The sequence below is a fragment of the Mustelus asterias genome, chromosome 6, assembly GCF_964213995.1.
Source record: "Mustelus asterias chromosome 6, sMusAst1.hap1.1, whole genome shotgun sequence".
Lineage (NCBI taxonomy): Eukaryota > Metazoa > Chordata > Chondrichthyes > Carcharhiniformes > Triakidae > Mustelus > Mustelus asterias.
In genome coordinates this window covers 50600610-50626893 of record NC_135806.1, presented here as the reverse complement: position 1 = coordinate 50626893, position 26284 = coordinate 50600610, and the positions used below count along the sequence as shown (strand labels likewise).

At 43.6% G+C, this 26284-nt stretch overlaps 1 protein-coding gene across 1 annotated transcript in view; it reads right to left on the bottom strand.

Annotated features, from left to right (window-relative positions):
* Positions 1 to 26284, bottom strand: part of LOC144495292 (zinc finger protein GLIS3-like) — a 598751-nt gene that overhangs the window by 535590 nt on the left and 36877 nt on the right. The window lies entirely within an intron of this gene.

Genomic DNA, 26284 nt, shown 5'->3' with positions numbered 1-26284 from the left:
CCAGTTGCGGCCTCACCAGTGCCTTGTACAGTTGCAGCAAGACCTCCCTGCTTTTATATTCTACCCCCCTCACGATAAATGAGGAACGAGAATGATCTTCGCGGATCTGGGAGCAATTATAGATGAGTTTTATCAAAAGTAACAAGTACTTGAGAGAGAAAAATAAACGTTTGGTATGTGAAGGGAAGCTGATCCTTTTGAATGCAAGATTGACACTAGGGATGATGTAGGTCTTCGTCTTGGGGTCATATGAGGTAGTGAAACCATTATAAATAAATGAAGGTGATGGAACCATTAAGTAATAAGCAGTAGCTGTTGGCATAATCTTATTGAAATTTACCACTATCAGAGCTTATTCCTCTGCCTACAGATGCAAAAACATTTCACTTCACTGTGGAAGACGACCAGTTTTTTTATAGGTCCCCAGAAAATAGGAAACATGATATTTGTTCTAGTTCCATATCATTTGTGATAAGAATATATAGCTCCTGCTGTCAATGACAAGAGTATAGCAACAAGAAAATGAACTCTGGAAGTGCCCAGGGCTTGATTGTTCGTGAATCCTGAGATTTGTGTGGTGGTGAGCTCCCTCTGTAGAGGAAATCACCACTGCAAGACCACCCGGTATACACAATTAACTTCAAAGTAGGGACAAGGTCAGAGTCATGACAAGTTCAGGGCAGCAGGTGGAAACTGCTCCAACCCGCTTCTGGCAATAACATTACTCTAGAAGAAAATCATTACTGATATTGTGATGACTAGAGTTTGAAGAAGTAGAACACACACAAGCTTCTTTCTATTAGCACTTGAATAGAGAAAGTTTGGGCAGAGGCAAGGCGCAATGAGGAGAGAAAACAGCACAAATAAAAGCCAATGATCCTGGTTGGAGAACGGAGTTTGGAAGCAAAAATGAAGTGCTCATTTCCATAATCATTTGTCAACACTGAAAACTCCTTCTTAAGTAATTTAGTTTCTGAACGTGCAAAACAAAACTAAATTTATATTCGTGGAGCTGTTCCCGTGTGTCCTGGGATTTCAACTGAACCAGAATCAGAGTGAAATCACCCCAAGGTGATTCTTGTTGGTACTAGTGCTTTATGAGTTGTATAATTGAAACTTAAAAAAGCATTTAATAAAATGCCACACAACAGGCCTATTCAGAAATTAGGACAATTAAAGAATTAAAGGGGTAGTGGTAACTTGGGCAGGTAATTGACTCAGAGGCAAAGAGTCGTGGTGAATGGATTTTTCTCTGACTGAAGAGAAGGATGCACTCTCTGATCCCTGGGCTGCTATGAAGACCATTGCTGTTCTTGTTATATCTAAATAATCTGGATTTGGCGTAGGGAATAGTTTGTAGGATGTACAAAAATTTGGCAACACAATAAATAGTGAGGTTTATAGTACGGATGAGGGACTTCAGTTCTGCGAAGAGATTGTAAAAGTTGGGATTATTCTTCGTAGAGCAGAGAAATGTGAGACGAACCCGAATTGAGGAATTCAAAATTATGAAGAGTTTTGGTGGAGCAAGAAAGGACAAACATTCCACTCTGGCAACTTGATCGAGTTTTTCGAGGAAGTGACGAAGATGATTGATGAGGGTAGGGCAGTGGATGTTGTCTACATGGACTTCAGTAAGGCCTTTGACAAGGTCCCTCATGGCAGACTGGTGCAGAAGGTGAAGTCGCATGGGATCAGAGGTGAGCTAGCAAGGTGGATACAAAACTGGCTCGGTCAAAGAAGACAGAGGGTAGCAGTGGAAGGGTGTGTTTCTGAATGGAGGGCTGTGACAGGTGGTGTTCCTCAGGGATCAGTGCTGGGATATTTGCTGTTTGAAATATATATAAATGATTTGGAGGAAAATGTAACTGGATTGATTAGTAAGTTTGTGGACGACACAAAGGTTGGTGGATTTGCAGATAGCGATGAGGACCATCAGACGATACAGCAGGATATAGATCAGTTGGACACTTGGGCGGAGAGATGGCAGATGGAGTTTAATCCGGACAAATGTGAGGTAATGCATTTTGGAAGGTCGAATACAGATAGGAAATATACAGTAAATGGCAGAACCCTCAAGAGTATTGATAGGCAAAGGAATCGGGGTGTACAGGTACACAGGTCACTGAAAGTGGCAATGCAGGTGGAGAAGGTAGTCAAGAAGGTATATGGCATGCTTGCCTTCATCGGCTGGGGCATTGACATTAAAAATTGGCAAGTCATGTTGCAGCTTTATAGAACCTTAGTTAGGCCGCACTTGGAATATAGTGTTCAATTCTGGTCGCCACACTACCAGAAGGATGTGGAGGCTTTGGAGCGGGTACAGAAAAGATTTACCAGGATGTTGCCAGGTATGGAGGAGAGATTGGAGAAATGTGGTTTGTTCTCACTGGAGCGACGGAGGTTGAGGGGAGACCTGATAGAAGTCTACAAGATTATGAGAGGCGTGGACAGAGTGGACAGTCAGAAGCTTTTTCCCAGGGTGGAAGAGACAATTACTCAGGGGCATAGGTTTAAGGTGCGAGGGGCAATGTTTAAAGGAGATGTACGAGGCAGATTTTTTACACAGAGCGTAGTGGGTGCCAGGAACTCGTTGCCGGGGGAGGTAGTTGAAGCGGATACGGTAGTGACTTTTAAGGGGCGTCTTGACAAGTACATGAATCGGATGGGAATAGAGGGATATGCTCCCTGGAAGGGTAGGGGCTTTTAGTTAAGTCGGGCAGCATGGTCGGTGCAGGCTTGGAGGGCAGAAGGGCCTGTTCCTGTGCTGTAATTTTCTTTGTTCTTTGTGTCTGTGTGGGTTTCCTCCGGGTGCTCCGGTTTCCTCCCATAGTCCCAAGGTGTGCGGGTTAGGTGGATTGGCCATGCTAAATTGCCTCTTAGAGTCAGGGGGACTAGCTAGGGTAAATGCATGGGGTTGTGGGGATATGGCCTGGGTGGGATTGTGGTCGGTGCAGACCCGATGGGCTGAATGGCCTCTTTCTGCACTGTAGAATTCTATGATTCTAAGCTAAATGTTCTTCCTGCTCCCTGCAGGAATCCTAGCCTCGATTGTCTGCCATAAAATATAGCAGAGGGAGTAGGGTTGAAAGGCAGTGAAACAGGTAAATGTTTTTGCCTGTCTGCCCACAGTGAGAACACAGGGTGATAATGCTGACTGTCACACCAGGAACCGTACCATAGCTAGTGAAGGGGGCAGCACATGTCTGTCCTCTCCCTCTATTATATCAATCTGATATTAGGATATGAGATTTGTGTTCACTCGGAACACTGCTTACAAAATGTCATTCAGAGTTTTCTGCATCTTCATGTCACTTCTCTCCCTTCAAAGTATCCTGCTTCTGGACTGTGAGATGTTGCATCTGCACAGTGATGGGTTCCATCTGAGGAAGGTGTTTCCACTGTGAGATCACCCTACTTACATAATTAACAACAAGAAAAGAAAATGAGCCAGAGACATGTATTGTTCAGGACAGCAGGTGAAAGCTTTGCTCTTCTGTCAGCAATACTGCCCCAGAAGAAAATCATTACCCCATGGGTTTTGCTGACTGGTCAAAAGGATAAATTGACACAATGTTATTAGGGGCGTTGATTATTCTTATTCTACTGGCAAAACCTGGAAAGGTTTAGAGAACGTCACGTCCACTCATATTGATATGGAGTTAGCAATTTATGAAACTTGCCCGTACACTGATTGATATGTTTTGACTGGATAGTGATTTGTTCATCACTTGAATGTTTTCCTTCTTTTGTGAATTCTACAACTGGACAGCGTCCAACAATTTGGCTTGAATTCTAAAGTTTTCTTCAGCTTGATTGGAATTTTCCAGTTGGCCTTTTGGACCTCTTGAGGCATCAGGGGTGAAGACAGCCACCTACAGACATTCCCCCAGCAGCAGATTAGGCCAACGCTCTGCCCTCCCCTACCTGCCTGACCACAGCTACAGCCACAGGCCACACTGGCCATGCTACTTGTTAATTAAAAACTTTTAAAACATTGTAGTTACCAAATATCAACCATATCAAAGAAGCTCAAAAAGGAGTCACCCTCCCTTTCTCTTACCTTAATTGAATGGTGAGCCCACCGTCTGGCCACTAATTTTAGTCAATTCAGGGAAATCAAATGACGATTTCCCTCAGAGTCTGGGGTCATGACTCCATTTGACCCCGATGTCAGGGCCCTGACATCAAACCAAAAATCTTGCTCTATTTAAGAACATGGAGAATGTTTCTGCATTATGAGACAGGGAAGGTGTCCCAAAAGAATCGCCTTTATTTTCAAATTTAAACTTTGGCCTTTCTTCAAAATAACTAAGCTGTCCAATCTCACAATAAACAGACAGTACTTTGAGAAATCTCGAATGTGTCAAAATCACTAGAGTTGCCAATGCACAGTTTTGTTGATGTGAAACGGGCCAACACTAACTTCACGATCGATGGTCATTTTTAAAATAGTCATTTTTCAAATTTATCAATCAGATTTCATGCAATCAAAGAAAGCAACATCTGTCAACACTACGTAAATAAGATGTTTTGATTCAAAGATATGCTGACTGTGAAAGAGTTTAACGCTGAGTATTTACCTTACATATGCTGATGAAGAAAGGAGTCAGGTTTCTTTCAAGCATTTCAAACACTTACCCAAATAGGCCATTCATTGCTGCCAATAGTAGTAAATGTTTAAATGGAAAACAGCAGATCTCATATTTAAGTTATATAACTAATGAAGTTAGTAGTAAAAGATGTCCTTTGTTCTAGAAATGCTAATTGCCTGGCAGAAGGGACAGATGAAACTCTACCATGAAACCGTTCCTGTAAACAAAAGCACAAGCTTATACTATAAAACTGCAGGAAACACAACAATGAATAATTTAAACCACAACTTCACCTGGGAATTAGCTGTTAACTTGCTTTTATTTCTAACTTTCTTTTCGATAAAGAAAAGTAATAGATTTAAAAAAAAATCTTTTTGTCGGAAATACACAAGATCTCCGTCAAAATCTGCAGACTTTGTGGCGGCACAGTGGTCAGCACTGCTGCCTCACAGCTCTAGGAACCTGGGGTTCGATTCCCGGCTTGGGTCACTGTCTGTGTGGAGTTTGCACATTCTCCCCGTGTCTCTGTGGGTTTCCTCCAGGTGCTCCAGTTTCCTCCCACAGACCAAAGATGTGCGGGTTAGGTTGATTGGCCATGCTAAATTGCCCCTTAGTGTCCTGAAATGCGTAGGTTAGAGGGATTAGCGGGGTAAATATGTGGGGTTACGGGGCCTGGGTGGGATTGTTGTCAGGGCAGGCTCGATGGGCCGAATGGGCTCCATTGCACTGTAGGGATTCTATGATTGTTTGGAACAATAAACTGCAGCAGAAAGAGCAAGTTTCTATTTTTTTAAAATTTTACTCCATTCTTTAAGTTACAAAGCCAATGTGCAGGGTGGTCAGGGCAAGCAAACCCTTAATCCATCATCCTGCTTGCTCCAAAAACCAATTCAAATTGAAATTGAATCCAATTCATGGAGACATACAAGATCCAAGCTGACAAAAACAGGCATTACACCTGATCTTGGGTGTGATCTCTCGTTTGATCTTAGCCAAGTTTCTAAATTGTGGTTTTACTCCAGTTCTTTCACTGCTGATGGCACAGATAACATGTTGATAAGTGCGAAATCATACATTTGCTTGCACCTCCTTAATGCCACAATCACATATTTCTTTCGCCAACAAGATTTGGTCATGGCAACTATGGGGGAATGGGGCCAAGCTTCAAATTTGTGTTAATATTACTTGATCTGGTTATGGGGTGTTGCTTACATCTCGGTAGGTTTGATGAAATCTTTGAAAGTCTTTATTAACTACTAGAACTATTTTCAAATATACAGAAAAGGATACAAGCTAGGAGATTTCTCCATGCTTAGGTAAACACACGGCTCTGTCCAACACCATACTGTGTCAGGTATATATACTATACAGGTCATCTTTTACATCACACTGCGGGTGATGCTATACGCAGTTCCACATAAATCCTGTGGCTGGGATTTTACGACCTTGCTCGGGCGAGGCTCGTAAAATCTTGCCCGAGGCCAACGGAGAATCCCATTCTGCAAGCCTCGCCCGCGTGCCGGTAAAATTCCGGCTTATATGTGCCAGACTATAGATCTGACCTCACTTTATCCTTAATTTCATCAAGAACTGAGCCCTCATAACCCTCAAAATCTCCACATCTCTCAGTCCAGCTATTTTTCCCAATGATGGGAATGCTTTCAGCTACTCGAGCCCATTTTCCAGAAATCCATCGCAAAATATCACCTAAAGCTCCAGCAACAAAATACTCACATAAAAGTCAGCCCCCAGAAAGATTCTTGAGTGACAATTTTTGTCACTGATAAATATTCAGCACGCTGGGAACTTGGAGAGAGAGTTGAGACAAAGTGAATTAATATCTATAATATATATAGCTTTCACACTGTAATGGTGATCCGGGAGGTCAGCAGCGTGAACCTAAAGGAGTTCAGGGAGCAGCAGAGCAGACGGAGATGTTAAAAAGCATGTAAGCTTTGATCCGAAAGCTTGGTGTTAAGGACCATTGATGGAAAGGAGTTTGAGTGTGGAGCTGTAGACTGGAGGGCATTTGATTGTCAAAGAGCCAGGTTAAAAAAAGATATCAGCACTCAAGACAGTCCCACGGCTTTGACCCAGTGACATTGGAGGAATGGCAATAAACTTTCAAGTCAAGATTCTAGGTAAGGGGGAATGAAAAATATATTGGCAAATGAAATCAAGGAAAATCCAAAGATTTTTAGAAATACGTAGAAAGGAAGAGGATAACTTAAGGAGTAGAGTCTGTTAGGGATGATACAGGTAAACTGAGTATGGAGGTGGAGGATGTTGCTATGGTTCCTAATGAATACTTTGCAGCTGTTTTCACAAAAGAGAGAAGCTACACAGGCATTCCAATGGGGGGTGGGGGGAGTTTTTATGTTATTTGTTTATGGGTGTTGCTGACTGGGTCAGCATTTATTGCCTATCCCTAAATGCCCTCAAGAAGGTGCTGGTGATCCAGTTTCTTAAACGGCTACAATCCTCGTGGTGTAGGTACACCCACAGTGCTGTTAGAAAGTGAGTTTCAGGGTTTTGACCCAACGGCAGTGAAGGATCAGCGACATAGTTCCAAGTCAGGATATTTTGTAGATTGGAAGGGAACTTGCAGGTGGTGATGTCCTTGTGCATCTGCTGCCTTTGTCCTTCTAGGTGGTAGAGGTGGCAGTTTGGAAGGTGCTCTAGAAGGAGGCTTGGTGAGTTGCTGCAGTGCATCTTGTAGATGGTACACACTGCTGCCACAGTTTGTCAGTGGGAAAGCCAGTGATTGTTTAAAAATATGTGTAATATTAGATGAAATTAACACAGAGAAAAAGTGCTCAGAGTTTAAGATTACAAAGGTGTATAAATCTCCAGGACTTGATGAAGTATATCCTAGTTTGTGAAAGGAAGCAAAAGAAGGGGAGGAAATGTGGTATTATCACTCGAATATTCATCCAGAAACTCAGCTAATGTTCTGGGGACCCGGCTTCGAATCCCTCCATGGCAGATGGTGGAATTCGAATTCAATAAAAAAAATCCATGTGACTCTTCTTCAGAGCAAAATAGAGGGAGAAATGTGATGGAGAAAAGTAGCCATGATGTGGAGATGCCGGCGTTGGACTGAGGTGGGCACAGTAAGAAGTCTCACAACATCAGGTTAAAGTCCAACTGGTTTATCTGGTATCACGAGCTTTCGGAGTGCTGCTCCTTCCTTACCTGATGAAGGAGTAGCACTCCGAAAGCTCTTGATACCAAATAAATCTGTTGGACTTTAATGTGGTGGTGTGAGACTTCTTATGGAGAAAAGTAGGTCAGTCATAGGTGGGAGCTAGGATGTTTGGACACAAAACAGAGGAAGTGTTAATGGCAGTTTGAAGGACTCTCGAAGGTGTTGATAGTGGTTGTAATGATGCACTTTCACAGACTTCATTTGTGAATACAAAAAGGATTTGTTAATAGGGCTCATGGTTGCACCTAGCTCCCTACATTCTCCTGCCTAAAGGACTCCACCCCCTGGGTGATTGCCCACTCTTAGTCCCCCAAGCTAGGTGACCCTTACTCTGTTGTGTTGCCTTTAAAGGGACAATCACCACATCGGTATAAAGTTAAGACACAGAATATGTCACTGGGATAACAAAAGCCGGTGTTCAGTGAAAACGTAACTTAAGAACAAATGATTAATGGCAGTATGGGGGAGAGGGGTTATTTAGGATTCAAAAAAAGGGGTCAAGATGGAGGAGAAAGTTCACAAACTGAAGTTGTTGAACTCAATGTTAACCCCGTAAGGCTGTAAATTTCCTAATCGGAAGTTGGGCCTTATTGGACCATTGCAGCAGGCCAACAGTGGACATATGGGCATGGAGGCAAGGTGCTGAGTTAAAATGGCAAGTAACAGGAAGGCGGACTGAGTGAAGATGTTCCGCAAATTGGTCATCCAGTCTCCCCAATGTAGAGGAGACCGCATTGGGAGCAGCGAATACAGCAGGTCAAATTGGAGGAGGTGCAAGTGAAACGTTGCTTCATCTGAAAGGAATGTTTCGGGCTTTGGATAGTGATGAGGTAAACAGGCAGGTGTTACATCTTCTGTAATTGCATGGGAAGGAGATGAGGAACTGGGGATGATGGAAGAGTGGACCAGGGTGTCACAGCGTTCCCAGTGGAACGCTGATGGGCAGGGGGCCGGGGCGGGGGGGTTGAGGGGAAGATGCGTTTGGTGGTGGCATCATGCTGGAGTTGGGAGAGGATGATCCTTTGAATGGGAAGGCTGGTAGGGTGAAAAGTGAAGATGACGGGGACTCTATCATGGTTCTGGGAGAGAGGGGAAGGAGTGAGGGCAGAAGTGTGGGAGACTGTGCCCCATCAACCACAGTGGGTGCCAAACCTCAGTTAAGGAAAAAGGCAGACATGTCAGAAGCATCAGTTGTGAAGGTGGAATCATCGGATGCGACGGAGGCAGAGAAACTGGAATAATGGATTGGGACTGTACAGGAAGTGGGATGTGAGGAGCTATAGTTAAGGTAGCTGTGGGAGTCGGTGGGTTTATAATGAATATCGGTGGACAGTCTATCACCAGAAATGGAGACAGAGAGGTCAAGGAAGGGAAGGGAAGTGTCAGAGCTGGACCATGTGCGGGTGAGAGAGAGAAGTGGAAATTGGAAGCAAAAAATCAATACATTTTTTCAGGTCCAGTCTGTAAGACCATACCCAGTGGAGCAGTGGGATTCACTGACTTCTGAATTTATAGGTGGAATTCTCCAGCCCTTCCTGTCAGTGGGATCTTCCAATCCCCCATGGCACATTCCCTGACAGTGGCAGTGTAAATCGCTATTGACTTCGGTGGGACCGGAAGATTCTGCTGATGGCCGATGGTCAGCTGCTTCCACAGCCGGAGTGGGGGGGGGGGGGGGGGGGGGGGGTTGGAGTGGTTTGCTGTCAGTTTTACTTTGATTTGATTTCTTATTGTCACATGTATTAGTATACAGTGAAAATTATTGTTTTTTGCATGCCATACAGACAAGGCATACTGTTCATAGAGAAGGAAAGGAGAGGGTGCAGAATGTAGTTTTACAGTCATAGCTAGGATGTAGAGAAATTTCAACTTAATGCAAGGTAGGTCCATTCAAAAGTCTGTTGGCAGCAGGGAAGAAACTGTTCTTGAGTTGGTTGGTAAGTGACCTCAGACTTTTGTATCTTTTTCCCGACAGAAGAAGGTGGAAGAGAGAATGTCCAGGCTGCATGGGGCTTTAATTATGCTGGCCACTTTGCTGAGGCAGCAGGAAATGTCGACAGAGCCAATGGATGAGAGCTGGTTTGCGTGATGGATTGGGCTACATTCACGGCCTTTTGTAGTTTCTTGCGGTCTTGAGCAGAGCAGGATCCATACCAAGCTGTGATACAACCAGAAAGAGTGCTTTCTATGATGCATCTATAAAAGTTGGTGAGATTCGTAGCTGACATGCGAAATTTCCATGCCAAATTTCAGAGTAATTTGGTGACAGATACTGACAGTTCCTGCATCATTACAACAGCAAAATCTGGCCAATATAATTAACAAATCATTAATAATTGGGTGAAGTTGCATCTAAATTAGAATCATTGCCATGAAACTATTTTTAGTTCAAATAATTTATATAAATCTAATATTTTTGCATTTCATTAACTTTTTTTTAAATTGGAAAGAGGATTTCTTTTGCACTGTTTCTCAAAGAGGTACACATACAAATTTATTGAGTTATGATACATTGATTTATTCATTTGTATGTTTGTTCATGCAGATATATATCACAAAGCCATTGGCCTAGAATTTCACAAAGCGGTTTGTACACTTTTACAGATCTTTGCTGGTGAATCAGATTGGCTTGCTGTTCCCTGGCTCTGCCAGGAACAACCAGAAGAGGCAGTGTAGGGAGCTGCCTGGAGCTGATTGTCAAGAACCGGAGGAGATGTAAGTGGCAGGAGTTCCAACGTGGGGAGGGTAGGGAAGGCCGAGGAGCATGAGGGGAGGAGATCAGCTTCCTGGGGGACAGGCCAGTTGGAGGAGGGAGTTGTGGAGGTCACTGGGCCTTAAGGAGAGGGCAGCCCCAGTTAGAAGGGGCTTTCTGATGGATTCCCATGCCCTCCCCTTCAATCCAAAACTTAGTTTGTAAACATTTTGGCCAGAGTGTTTTCTGCTGGTGTGGGGGGTGGTTTGCATGGGACAGCTGCCTTTATGTAATCTTGTGCTGGTCAGCTAATTACTTAATCATGATGACTCTCGTGACAGGGGTGGGCAGGAAGTCGCCCTCCCTCACTGTTACCTCATGGGGTCAAAGTCTGAGCAGCATATTTATAGACATCTGGACAGCCTCCCTCCTTCCCCCCTCTTCGTCTGGGATCCAGATTCAAGGCCCTGTGGAATGGTAATAGATGCTGACCTGCCAGATACTGCTTTCTCTTTAGACAGCAGCACATGCCGGACCTCCTGCCTTCCCTCTCAGGTTACCACATCTGTACAGACTGGAAGACCATCTCAAATGAACTGTAGAAATGCAGCTCTCTGGCAGGAAGAAAGATACCACAAGAAATGGACCAAACTCAGGTGGCCCTTCTGCTAAAAGCAGTCAACCACAGACCCTAAGATTGCATCGAGGAGAAGCACAAGAATATATGAAAGGGAGGCTCATGTAAACACTCGGGAGAACTAATCTAGAAATAGATTAGCTCCAGTTCACTTTAAAATAGAATGTGCAATAACATTCAGCTTTGGAGGTTAGGAGTCATACTGGAAAATGTACATTTACTTGGCCCAGGGTTATTCACTTAGGTGATCATTATTAGCACATTCATGCATGATTTGTCATATTATAGGATGGTTAGTGGATTAAGGAAGTGTTGCTTTATTTGAAAATGGGGAAGATAAGGTTCTGGAGTCAAAGGTAAACTTTGTTATAAAATGTATCTGATTGGATACCCCTTCTTGCAATCCCTTAAGTACCAGCCAAACTAATACTCTCTTTCTAGAGTTCTGGCTCCAATGAAGCTGGAGACCTCCCATTAGGAATATTAAAACTCAGTTTTAAGTTGCAAAATATACAGCAGGCTATGGATGAGTGAGAGTGATATGTGTTGGTGGTCACACCTTGTCAGGAACAGAATAAAATAAAGTTTAATTCTGTACAGGCAGAAAATCCGCAAGGAGACAGACTGGCATCCTTTTCATTTTTCATGGAAAACTACGTAATGAGAAAAGCAACAAACTGCAATGAAAGCAAATGTGGTATAACAATCAAGACAAAAAAAGACTCAAAGTATCCAACTATACTTTGCTTTTGCAGTTCACAGGATTTTGGGTGGCATGGCAGCAGAGTGGTTAGCGTTGCTGCCTAACAGCGCCAGGGACCTGGGTTCAATTCCCAGTTTGGGTCACTCACTGTCTGTGTGGAGTCTGCATGTACTCCCTGTGTCTGCATGGGTTTCCTCCCGCAGTCCGAAAGACTTGCTGGTTAGGTGCATTGGCCATGTTAAATTCTCCTTCAGTGTACCCGAACAGGCACAGGAGTGTGGCGACTAGAGGATTTATTTATTTATTTTTTTACAAGTAGGCTTACATTCACACTGCAATGAAGTTACTGTGAAAATACCCTAGTCGCCACACTCTGGCGCCTGTTCAGGTACACTGAGGGAGAATTTAGCATGGCCAATGCACCTAACCAGCACGTCTTTCAGACTGTGGGAGGAAACCGGAGCACCCGGAGGAAACTCCACGCAGACACGTGGCAAATGTGCAAACTCCACACAGACAGTGACCGAAAGTGGGAATTGAACCCGGGTCCCTGGCACTGTGAGGCAGCACTGCTAACCACTTCACAATAACTTCATTCAGTTAACGTAAGAATGGTTGTGATGCTAATAAATAAACTTTAACACATTGCTTTTTGTAGTAACAGTCGAAGGTGGACACAAGCTATTAACTAAGGTGAAAAAAGTGCACAATCTTGGGTTCAAACGAATTGAGAGAAAATCAAATCGTGAAAGACTTTTGAATTCAAATGGTGAATCAAATCAAACCTTCTCCTCGGGCACGTTTTAAATTATTTTGGGTGCAGAACTACATTTATATAATACGCAGGTCACATAACTACATACATTATCAGTTAAAATATTGAAAATGATATTTTGCTGTATTGGCTCAATCTGCAAAAGAATGACATAATAAGTATTAAAATTGCAGCTTGTTATTGAAGCAAATATTCAATTTTGAATTACAAAATAGTTTTGGCAACTCTGCTGTTTATATTATGTGCATTCTATCTTCCCATGTTTCAATTTCAAAAGTCAACAATTATTGGTGTTTTTGGAAGAAAATGGTGGTTGTTGGACAACCACAAATTTCTGCTTCTAATTGTTCAGCATTAAAGACCTTCAAATATGTGGGCCCAAAATCTCGGAAAAAGTTCTCATATTCTCATCCAGGGAAATGAACATGTCATAATACTGCACTTTCAAAAACATGTCAGATTCTTTGTGTCACCATTACTTTAATTCAGAAAGAATATATATTTGGTTTAAGTTTGGAGATCTTCTAGCAAAATAATTTTGTAAATTGCAGGAGCAAGTGATTTTGGAGATCATTATCCTTACATCAGAAATTGGTATTATGACTGTCCAACACCAAAGTCTGAAGAATTTCATTAGGACAGAATTTCATTTATACAACTATGAAAACTTGTTTTTTGGTTAAAAAAAGAAACTTTCATACATGTAGCATAAGTCAAAAACTTTGCATTCTGTGCCTTGGTTTCCCATTACACTGTAGTTTTATATTCCGATTTGTTCTCAGATTTCATGCAAACATCTTGGGAGGATCACAAGTTTGTCAAACGTAACTGATAATGCAAAATCTAATTTGAGTTCCCATTGAATGTTTACCAAATCTGCACATTTACCATAATTTGTGGTCTATCTTCATGCAGTTCCATCCTACCCTGCACACCACCTAACAAATCTGATTTAAAATATTCCTTTTTTTGTTGACTGTAACTTGTGGTTTGTAATATTTAGGGTGATTGTGATGCTTGGGACAACGTATGGTGGTCACGGTGAATAGGTCTGCTCCCTTTCTGAGCTAAGCCAGACTTTTGCTGTTGAAGAGCAGACAGTAATAGTGGCTGAGAGCTGGGGTGATGGAGTGGGCATGCACGGGCCAGCAGCAGGCTGGTAGCGTTAAGAGAGGCTTGGCGGAGCTACCTGCTGTATTCCTGTTAAGGTATGTTTGTCAGGCTGCTAGACTAGAGCATATGAGATGCACACTCATGACGTTTGAATATGTCTCAGGTAAAAATCAGACAACAGAAGACACACTTTCAAGGCCACACTCAGCCTCCCGACAAAACAAGATATCAATCTCATTGAACAACTGGAAGCTTATTCCCAATTAACAAGGAGACCCTTGTCAGCGACCACAAGAAAATTCCAACAGATCTGCCAAGAACAAATGTGTGATGAGGAGTGTGCCCGCTTCCACAGAGAACAAACAGAGGGACCATGAATACTTGGTTTGGAAAACACTTTACGATTATAGGTGGCTTGCTGCTCTATGATGAGCAGCTGGTCATCCCAGCCTCCCTGCAGCTGGAGATCATTCAAAAAATGTACCAGGGCCAACTGGGCATCACCAAGCACAGAGCACACCCCAATCTGCTGCCTGGTGGCCTGGCATTTCCAAGGTATTGAAGACATCTTTGCAAATTGACAGGTATGTGCATTGCACAGGCAGGACAAAAGAGAGCCCTTCATCCCCACACAGTTACTTACCAGGTGATAGGAGAAGCTGTGCATTGACCTGTTCATCATCAACAACAAATCATTCCTTGTAGTGGTGGATGACTTCTCTAGGTGTGTTGAGGTGAAGCAAATTCATACGAGTACAGAGGTAGTAATTAAGGGTGGAATTTCCTGATTTTTTTTGTCTAAGGCAGGAATTTTACCGGCGCGCCCGCCCCGGAAGCAGAATGGAATTCTCCATTGGCCTCGGGCGGAATTTTACAAGCCTCGCCTGAGCGGGGTCGTAAAATCCCACTCTAATGTCAACTTGGGCAGGAAAAGCAGAGTGTAGTCCATCGACTCCGCTGTCGGCTTTTCCCGCCGGATTGTTAGACACTATCACAAAAATCCAAGGGGCAGGTCCCACAATGACGCACAGACAGGTCGGCTCTGAGTGAATCCGCCCCGCCAGCAACTTCGGCTTTGCCCCAGTGTAAGAAAATTTAAAGTGGAAATGGAAACTCCCTTTCCCCCAGCACATCCCCCACAGAACTCCCCCTACCCCACTTCCCCAGTCTGCACAACAAAATCTCCTCCATGCAACCCTCTCCCACACAGTATACCCACCTTCCCCCACAGAACCACCCCTGACACTGGGCAGTTCCAGGATACTGCCTGGGCATAACCCTGTGCCCCCTGGGGGCTGTACCCACCCGTATGCCTCTGATAGGTTCTGATCGCCAGGTGCAGATTGTGGGGGATCTGTCCTGATTTCCATTGGTCTGCCCTCACACCAATGTGAATGGACATTTTAACATGGGGGGACTATTAGGCGTAAAGTCCTGATATGCATAGTTCAATAGATATAAATTGGATCACAGCTTTTAAAGTCAGGGTTTCCGTTACATCGCTGGCAGGGAGGCAGGGAAATCCCACCGGTGGAAAAGCCATTTTGGGATTCCCACTCGATTCTCCACCCCCTCCACCATTCCCACCCCCCAAAAAAAACTGGAGCGGAAAATCATTCAAAGGGACGAAAAGAGATGTTTGTGAGCCCACAGTTTCCAAATGTGTACTTTGCGCACTTTTCCACCACATCAGCTTTCACCACTGCACTAGTTCCTTGAGATACTAATGGGAAGGCAAATGGGGAGCTGTAAGAGGGGCCTGTACAGTAAAAGCCCTGCTAAACAAAAAATGAGGGCTTCCCTACAGCACTGCTCCTGTACAGGTCCACCCCATTACAATGCGGCCTGTCCCCATCTGAACTCCTGATGTTTAGGATGCTCCACACACAACTTTCAATCCTGCTGAAAAAACTTATACCAGGGTTAATAACCAAGGATTACCAGGATATCTTACCAAGAGAGCAGTCTTAAATGCCGGAGCTTCTGCCTGTAACAGACACTTGCCAAAATTACAGAAAGGTGACTAAGTATGGATTAAACACATGGCTGAGGGCAGACTTTCTTATCCCGCCTGCCAAGGGAATCGTATCGGATGGGTTGGTGGGGGGTGGCGGGGGGGGGGAGATGGTGGACCATGGAAAGGTCCGTTGACCTTGGGTGGGATTTTCCGGTTTTGGGGTGAGTGTGGCTGGAAAATCCCACCCATGGACAGAGAAGGTACCGTCATTAGAAGGGACAAGGACCAACCACACTCCGACCCAGATACCATAAACCTACAGAAGAAACTAGTGGTGGCAGAGCATACAACTCCTCTGACAGTAGTATGTATGGAAAGGTTAAAAGGCCTCTAAATCACCTGAAACTTTCATTTCAAGGACATGAAGTGGGGAGATGTGATGGTGATAATGTAGAAATAACAACATATAAATGTATGATAGTAGCAACAATGTAAGGCACAAGATAAACTTTCAGCACTTAAAATACATTGGATAAAAACTTGCGGGGGGAAAGTGTAATATAAGATCTGGCATATAGAGGGTAAATATGGGACTGAGCACAATAGTGTCCATAATGTGATGTAAGTCAGCACAAGACCTGCATCCAGGGTCAGTCTAGTGGTGGACAGAGCCATGTACACCAACAAGCATGGAGACAGTGCCTAGCTTGTACCCTTTATTGTATAATTGTAAATAGTTCTAAGAGTCATGACAATGAAGACTTCATCAGACTTACTAAATTGTAACCAGTACACTAAGACTGGGCTCCTGATTTGCATGTTGCAAGCAGGCAGGTGCCTGGACGTGTGAAGGTTTTGGTAGAAATGCTACCTGGTGCTACTGCCTAGTGGAATCAGAGCAGTAAGCTCAAACTTGCAATTTTTCGGGTGCTAAAGCATTGTCCCCATCAGGAAGAGGCTTTGAAAATTCGGGCCCTATTTCAATCTCTTCTCAGGTCTACAATGAATTTTCCTGGCCTTGAGTTCAAGTTAAGATATTTGTAGATAATAATCTAAAGTCTACAGTAAAGATAAGCGGCAAAGTTCAAATAAAGTCCTTTCCAGGAATAAGGCCCAGTTCATGATAGAAATCTAAGATGTTAACAGCCATGCTTTCAGAGGTTTTCATTACTACGAGGGACATTTCCTCTTGCATGTAAATTAGGTTGGTTAGCAGGAACAAATAAACTACGCTTACAATCCTGTACATGTATGCTCAATATATCAAGTTACTCAGCCTTTCTTTGTTATTCAGTAACTCTTACACTGCTGAAACATTGTCTCGAATTTTAAAGATTATCAGACTGTAGATTATAAAGAAATCATTAATTTCAGTGGTGATAACACTAAGCAGTTTTTTTTTAAAATCAAGAGCACAGCAAGATTGAATAACTCTTTGAAACTCAACTTGAAAAAACTTGCAATACTTTAGATATTTTAGTATTGAATGTTAAGGAATTGAGAATCATACAGCTAACACAGGAGAAGTTTATGGAGAAAAGCTGACTGTACAGGAAGAACAGATCTGAATTATGGCCCGCGTTGGAAAACATTTTGTCCATGAATCTACAGAGGAAATCATAGTATCTCTACTGTGCAGAAGAAGGCCATTCGACCATTGAGCCTGCACTGACTCTCTGAAAGAGCATCTGACTCAGGCCCGCACCCCGCCTTATCCCCATAACCCAGCGCATTTACCATGGCCAATCCACCTAACCTGCACATCTGTGGATTGTGGGAGGAAACCGGAGCATCCGGAGAAAACCCACGCAGACACGGAGAGAATGTACAAACTCCACACAGTCATCCAAGGCTGGAACTGAACCCAGGTCCCTAGCGCTGTGAAACAGCAGTGCTAATCACTCTGCCACCTTCTTCAAGAAGATGAAGATGAATAACTTCAGAAGACATCTAACAGCAGCTACTCAATAACAACACTAAACAAGCAAATGGTATAAATAGCGTAATGGAACCTAAGGTTGACAGACCTGATTTTTTGGTACTGAGGCTGAAGCATAGCATTTACTGATATCACACTTATGGCTGAACTTATGGGTTTTCCTGAGGTCAGTCAGATTATTTATGCGCAGTGAGATTTTGGGCTGGCATTAGGCTGCCAGCTAGGAGTGGGAAATAGCATTCAGTTGAGGTACTTAATGATTGGATGTGCTGTTTGAAGGTATGTGGGGGAGGACCACCTATTTGCGATCCTGAGACACCCACCCCACAAATGTGCAGTGTGTTCTTGGCTAGAGGTTCTGTACACCATAGAGTATGTGTTAAATAGCCAAAGGTTATAGCAGATGAGAACAAAAAAACTATAAGCCTCAAAAGGCTGGCCAAGAAAAGATTAGTCAAAATTTTATTATTAATTAGATGGACAAATTATGTATCCAACAAAGAATTCTCTCATCCCAGAAAACAAATCTATCAACTACCTGGGAAAAGGGTCCATCAGTTAAGGACATTTTAATAGTTTACTATATGCTCACAGCATGTCTTTATAAACTACTTATAAATATATACATATATACTATATATAGATATAGAGGACAAAAATCTCTCCCTCAATGTCAACAAATCAAAGGAGATAGTCATTGACTTCAGGAAGTATAGTGGAGGGCATGCCCCTGTCTACATCAATGGGATGAAGTGGAAATGGTCGAGCGCTTCAAGTCCACCATCTACAAGGCACAAGTCAAAAGTATGATGGAATATTCCCCACTTGCCTGGATGGGTGCAGCTCCAACAACACTCAAGAAGCTTGACACCATCCAGGACAAAGCAGGCCGCTTGATTGGCACCACACCTACAAACATGTACTCCCTCCACCAATGACGCTCAGTAGCAGCAGTGTGTACTATCTACAAGATGCACTGCAGCAATTCACCAAAGATCCTTAGACACCAACTTCCAAACCCATGACCACTTGCAATTAGAAGGACAAGAGCAGCAGATACATGGGAACACCACCTGCAAGTTTCTCTCCAAGCCACTCACTATCCTGACTTGGAAATATATGTCCATTCCTTCACAGTTGCTGGGTCAAAATCCTGGAATTCTCTCCCTAATGGCATTGTGGATCAACCCACAGCACGTGGACTGCAGCGTTTCTGGAAGGCAACTCCCCGCCACCTTCTCAAGGGCAACTAGGGATGGGCAATAAATGCTGGCCAGCCAGCGACGCCCATGTCGCACAAATGTATAAAAAGCAGTCTCTGGCCAACACCATACTGGTTCTAGGGCTGGATCATGTGCCTTCTTACATCATTGTGTGGGTGGGACAGTATTCAGTTCCACATTAACCCTGTATATCGCAGACCCTTATACTATAGTGGCTGCATGCTAAGTCAACACAAAACAGCTTCTTTGGAGCATCCCCATACTGTCGTGCCCACTTATTACTGCCACCTCAAACTGGAATTGTAATCACATTACTGTTCAGAAAGCTGAGCACAGAAATCAATCTGACAAAACAACCTGATAAAACAACCTGCTAACTCACCGAAAACCTCTTGTGAATCCTTGAATCACCAAGTTGTAAATCAATTCCTCTTCGACTTTTGTGGGTAAATCCCAAGGACTATCACGAATTCCCCTGGTGCCAAGACAGCATTCAACATCACCCAACATCATTCACCCTTTTCACTGTAAGCATTAGCATCAGTGTATCAATGGAAAGATTTCCCCAGGTTTTGAGCTCAGTGATTCAGGCTTCATGTTGCTTACATTTCAAACTGCTACTTGAACGCCAACTTTGCAATTTTATTATTAGTAGAATGCACCAAGTACCTGCATGGCCTAGTGGACAAAGTGAAGGAGTATTACACACACGTGCAGAACTATTTAACAGAACTGTAACCTAAAATGTAGTGTGGCAACGTTGGGACTATCTGTCGTAGAGTCTCAGTGAAAGAAGCTGGAACATTTTTCACAAAATTTGTTGTTTATTTTGAATTCCAATCTGCAAGAGAATTTACTGTCCAAATTGAACATGCCGAGAAATGGAATAGAAAGATTTAACATGCCGGGGTCATAGTCCTTATCATTAACAGGAGGTTTCCCTCATGGAGCTAGCTGGGCATAATCATGAGTACCCCACTGGTGCTATAAGGGCATTGTTAGAATAGTCATGGTTGAGGCATCGGACTCTTAGGATGAAGGCTCAAATGGCTCTTCCAGCACTTCATCCCAAACCCCCTCCCTCCCCGAACATACACGCAGACACTCTTAAATGACAGAATTAGAGCCAGAAAGTTGGGAGGAACAGCAGCTACTTCAAGAGGAAGTACTTATTTGTTCTGAGTGAGCCTGCCTCATGACGTTTATATCTGTGGTGATACTTTTTCCCCAGCAGCAATACCTTCTGTCTGATTGTCAATGAGTTGCTCTGCCCTTCACTGTGTATGAGCCACTTAGGACTGTAAAGTTGTACAATGTGCTGAAAGCATTACGACCAGTGTTTGAGAAATGGACATAGGCTGCTGAATCTTGTGCTGTTGGCATTGATCAGCTGGAAACTGATGGTGCAAAACCCCTTGAGGTTGGGGAGGGGGTGACAAAGGAGTCACAGTTCTTATCATAGGCTGTGTACAGAACCCAAATGGCACATGAAGTCCTGAACTGCAGAGGCATCTCATTCAGCTACCAGGTTTCCAAGAAGAATTTTCTCCTACTCTCTTCCCTGTAGTTTGACTGTTGTTGCCAATATCTCCTATGGTAATTTGGAATGCACCTAAGGGCTCCAGACTCTGATCATCTTGTCTGTCACTTTAGAAACATAGAAACATAGAAACTAGAAGCCGCTCGGCCCATCAAGCCTGCTCCACCATTCATTACGATCACGGCTGATCATCAAATTCAATATCCTGATCCTGCCTTCCCCCCATATCCATTGATTCCTTTAGCCACAAGAGCTATATCTAATTTCTCCTTGAAAGCACACAACGTTTTGACCTTAACTACTTTCTGCGGTAGTGAATTCCACACATTCACCACTCTCTGGGTGAAGAAATTTATCCTCACCTCAGTCTTAAAAGGTTTACCCCATATCCTCAAACTATAACCGCTAGCTCTGGACCCACCACCATCAGGAACATTCATTATGAATCTACCCTGTCTAATCCTGTTAGAATTTTATAAGTTTCTGAGATCCCCCCTCACTCTTCTAAACTCCAATTAATATAATCCTAACCAACTGAATGTCTCCTCATATAACAGACCTGCCATCCTAGGAATCAGCCTACTAAACCTTCGCTGTACTCCCTCTGTAGCAAGGACATCCTTCCTCAGATGAGGACACGAAAACTACACACAATAATCCAAGTGTGGCCTCACTAACCTATAGAATTGCAGTAAAACATCCCTATTTGTATACTCAAATCCTCTTGCTATGAAGGCCAACATACCATTTGCCTTCTTTACTGCCTGCTGTACCTGCACACTTACTTTCAGCGACTGATGCATAATGACATCGAAGTCTCGCTGAGTATCCACCTCTCCCAATTTACACCCATTCAAATAATAATCTGCTTTCCTAATTTTGCTACCAAAGTGGATAACCTCACATTTATCCACATTATAGTGCATCTGCCATACATATGCCCGCTCACTCTGCCTGTCCAAATTGTGCTGAAGCATCTCTGCATCCTCCTCACAACTTACCCTCCCACCCACTTTCAGTGACAGTTTTACACAAATTTGATTTCCATAAATTTCCATAGTAAAATAATTGAAAATGAAACCCTTTGGAGCATTCCAAGAACACAATAAGATTGCATATAAAATGTGTCCCCTCCTGCTAGATTAAATCGCATATTTTATATCACTGGTTTCCAAACAGGTACACTGCCCCTTGCATCCTATATTCCAATATCGATTGAAGCAAAAATATCTCCTATACAACAGGAGTACAAAAATGGACAATTCTCCATATATTGTACTTTAGCTGCTGAAATCAAAATACAGTAAGTACTGTTCTCAGTTCTGCATTCCTCAGTGAAACACAATATACTGCACCAGCAAAATTGAATAAGGCAGTCTACATATTTTGTCCCAAATTGGATCTAGCAACTTAATTCTTGAATGTAAGTCTATCAAAATGTATCATAATAATTTTATAAATAGCATCTTTATCACAGTAAAATGTACCAAGGGACTTCAAAAGAACGTAATCATACCACAAAAACACCGAGTCGCAGACAGGGACATTTGGAGATGGCCTAAGGCTTGGATAAAAATTAGATTTTACAGACAGGAGTGCAGATATGGGAGGTTAAGGTTAAAGTTGCCGGGGTCAAGAGTTTAGACAGCTTAAGATTCAACTGCCTATGGTAGATGATGGTTTAATCATGGCTGATCATCAAATTCAATATCCTGATCCCGCCTTCCCCCTATAGCCCTTGATCCCTTTAGCCCAAGAGCTATATCTAATTTCTTTTTGAAATCACACAATGTTTTGGCCTCAACTACTTTCTGGGGGAGTGAATTCCACAGATTTACCACTCTCTGGGTAAAGAGATTTCTCCTCACCTCAGTGAAGAAAATAGGGGATGAAAAAGAGGTCAGTGTAAGAAGAAAGAAACGTTTTATGGTTAGAGGAGGTTGTAGAGATTGAGAGAGGAGAAACCATGACAGGACTTGAATTCAAAGGACTAGGAACCAATATAGGTCAGCAAGGACATGGATGATGACTGACCTGGATAATACAAGTTCACTTCCACGCAACAGAGCTTCAGATGAATTTAATTTATGGAAAGTGAAAGATGGGAAGTCAGCCAAGAAAGCTTTGAAATGTTCAAAGATGGAGGTAACAGCGGGCACAAGGTGTCGGATCAGGCATGTACCCATTCAAACCACATAAAATTCGGGCCTGAGTGGTTGAGGTGTTGCCATGAAGAATTCCCCAGGGAACAGTTGTCTGTCATACTTTTGTTTAATTGAAAAAGAGGCAATACTTGGACATGTTTTTTCTGGTTGCAGAGGACAGGGACCCTGCGTATGAATATATGTAGCTTTCAGCAAATGTAAGTGAGCGATATTTTGAGCCAAACTGATAATCTTAAAATGCTTGTTATTATATTTCTTAGCACACTTGGGATTGTTCAGTAAGTACTACCCTATTGCAGAATAACATCTAATGTTGGACACTAGGTTCTGAGTTCTGCAAGCATGGGTTGGTTGAGTATGGTCAGTACTTGGCCTGTTGCAAACAGTGGAGGAGTTTATTAGGATCCACCAGTCACTGGGACATATAGCCTATGCCTGGCAGCACTAAAATTCATATACATTACTCATTTGTATGGTCGGTAGAATGTTGTTTTGTCCTGATGGCAGCATCCTGTTAGTTGAGAATACCACTCATGTTGCAACTACGTGGTACCAACATGAAACACTGGGAGAATAACTGTTACCTGATGCATTTTCCACAGCAATGCCTTGACGAGAGTCACTTTGCAATCAATCGCACCCATTTCTCATGCAGTATAAATTGTTGTTTTCTTTGAAATTGCTATTCTTTATTTCACAGAATCACAGAAAGAAACCCTACAGTGCAGAAGGAGGCCATTCGGCCCATCGAGTCTGCACCGACCACAATCCCACCCAGGCCCTAACCCCACATATTTTACCCACTAATCCCTCTAACCTACGCATCCCGGGACTCTAATGGGCAATTTTTTTTAACCTGGCCAATCAACCTAACCCGCACATCTTTGGACTGTGGGAGGAAACCAGAGCACCCGGAGGAAACCCACACAGACACAAGGAGAATGTGCAAACTCCACACAGACAGTGACCCGAGCCGGGAATCGAACCCGGGACCCTGGAGCTGTGAAGCAGCAGTGCTAACCACTGTGCTACCGTGCCGCCCATCTGTCTGATGAGTGCAAGACAAAAAGCTTTGACAGCATTTCTTTCTTTTCAGCAACACTTAATTTCGGTAGACCAAATGACCGTTCAAAATATATCTCATCATTTTTGTGAATGTATATTAATAAATTTCCTGCATACTTTTTCATGTTGACCAACACTTTAAAATGTTTGTAAGAACAAAAATATTTATTGTAAAAGTTTTCAAGTGCAACTCAGACCAATTACCGATTAACCCATTTTCACATACATGGAGATTCCAGCCTCCCTAAGGCTCCTCCATACCTTTGGAGCTTTGTTCCTGACAAAGTAAATATTTGATAACTTGGGAAAAATGTCCCTTTCTGACTAACTTCCCAGTTCTCACATATATGAACAGTTAGATAGTTGCTGCTTTTCCATTGCCCAAAAGGGACTCACATTATCAGCAACAAGAACTACTCAGGTGTATCATAGAACCATAGAATTGCTACAATACAGAAGGAGGCCATTTAGCCCATCGAGTCTGCACCAATTCTCTGACAGAGCCTCTTACCCAGGCCCACATCCCGCAGTATCCTCATAACCCCATGCACTTACCCCTTGGAACACTTGGTGAGAGTGAAACAACGCGGTCCCAAGGCCCCCCTCCCCAGCTTACTCCTTGCAAATGTCCAGTCTCCGGAAAACAAGCTAGAGGAACATAGAGCCAGACTCACTTTCCAAAGAGAACTGAGGGACTGCTGTGTACCCTGTTTCACAGAGACGTGGCTCACTCCTGCTTCACCGGACAGTGCCCTACAACCAGAAAGCTTCTCAATCCATCGAATGGACCACACAGTGGCCTCAGGCAAGGCTAGGGGAGGTGGGGTCTGCTTCCTAATCAACACCTCGTCGTGCCTAGATGTAGCAACACTGGCAACTTTCTGCTCGGTAAGAAGTCTCACAACAACAGGTTAAAGCCCAACAGGTTTATTTGCTGGTACAAGCTTTCGGAGTGTCTCTCCTTCTTCAGGTGAGTGAGGAGTTGTGTTCACAAACAGGGCATATATAGACTCAAACTCAATTTACAAGATAATGGTTGGAATGCGAGTCTTTACAGGTAATCAAGCCTTAAAGGTACAGACAATGTGAGTGGAGAGAGGACCAAGCACAGGTTAAAGAGGTGTGTATTATCTCCAGCCAGGACAGTTGGCTGGAGACAACACACACCTCTTTAACCTGTGGCTAACCCTCTCTCCACTCACATTGTCTTTACCTTTAAGACTTGATTACCTGTAAAGACTCGCATTCCAATCATTATCTTGTAAATTGAGTTTGTGTCTATATATGCCCTGTTTGTGAACACAACTCCTCACTCACCTGAAGAAGGAGTGACACTCCGAAAGCTTGTGCTACCAAATGAACCTGTTGGACTTTAACCTGGTGAGACTTCTTACTGTGCTTACCCCAGTCCAACGCCGGCATCTCCACATTATAACTTTCTGCTCCCCAGACCTAGAATACCTGACGCTAAAATGCCGCCCCTACTACCTTCCGCGGGAGTTCACCTCCGTTATCCTGATGGCAGTTTACATCTCACCCCATGCGGACGTGAAGATCGCGCTGGACAAAATATACAGCACTACGAATAGCCTTGAGACGAAACATCCCGAGGCCTTCTTCATCGTGGCCAGGGGACTTCAATCAGGCCAAGCTCAAGAGCGTACTACTAAGTTACCACCAACTCGTCTCCTGCTCCACCAGAGGCCCAAACATCCTAGACCACTGCTACACAAATATCAAACATGCCTACTGCTCTATCACCCGCCCACACTTTGGCAAATCAGACCACAAGGCTATGCTCCTGCTCCCAGCTTACAAGTAAAAACTGAAGCGGGAGAATCCATCAAAGAAAGTCATGCAATGTTGGTCTGAGGAATCAGATGATCTCCTACAGGACTGCTTGGAGTCAGTGGACTGGTCAGTATTTGAAAACTCTGCGACCAGCCTGAACGAGTACGCCACTACAGTAACTGACTTCATTAATAAGTGTGTAGAAGACTGTGTGCCAAAGAAGCAAATCGTGTGTTTCCCAACCGGAAATCATGGATGAACAGGGATATCCACTGCTTGTTGAAGTCCAGGTCTGGGGCGTTCAAATCAGGTGACACTGACCTATACAAGAAAGCCAGATACGATCTAAGGAGATCCATCAAAGATGCCAAAAGACAGTACCGGACCAAGCTAGAGTTCCAGGCTAGCCACATAGACCCCGCCAACTCCGCAAGGTCGACAAGACATAACAGGCTACAAGATGAAGGCATGTAAAATGGCCGGCTCCAACGCACCCCTTCCTGATGAGCTCAATGCATTCTACGCCCGTTTTGAGCAAGAGGTCAGCGAGAGCATGCGCTCCAACCTGGAAGCCCTGGGTGAACCTGTATCTGGGGTCACCACTGCAGATGTCAGAGCAGCTTTCTTGAAGGTCAACCCACGGAAAGCGACTGGCCCAGATGGGGTACCTGGACATGCACTCAGATCCTGCGTGGATCAGCTGGTGGAGGTATTCACAGACATCTTCAACCTCTCTACAACAATCTGAGATCCCTATCTGCTTCAAGAAGACGACAATCATCCCGGTACCTAAGAAAAACCAAGCAGCGCGCCTTAATAACTATCGGCCGGTGGCTCTGACATCCATCATTATGAAGTGCTTCGAAAGGTTAGTCATGGCA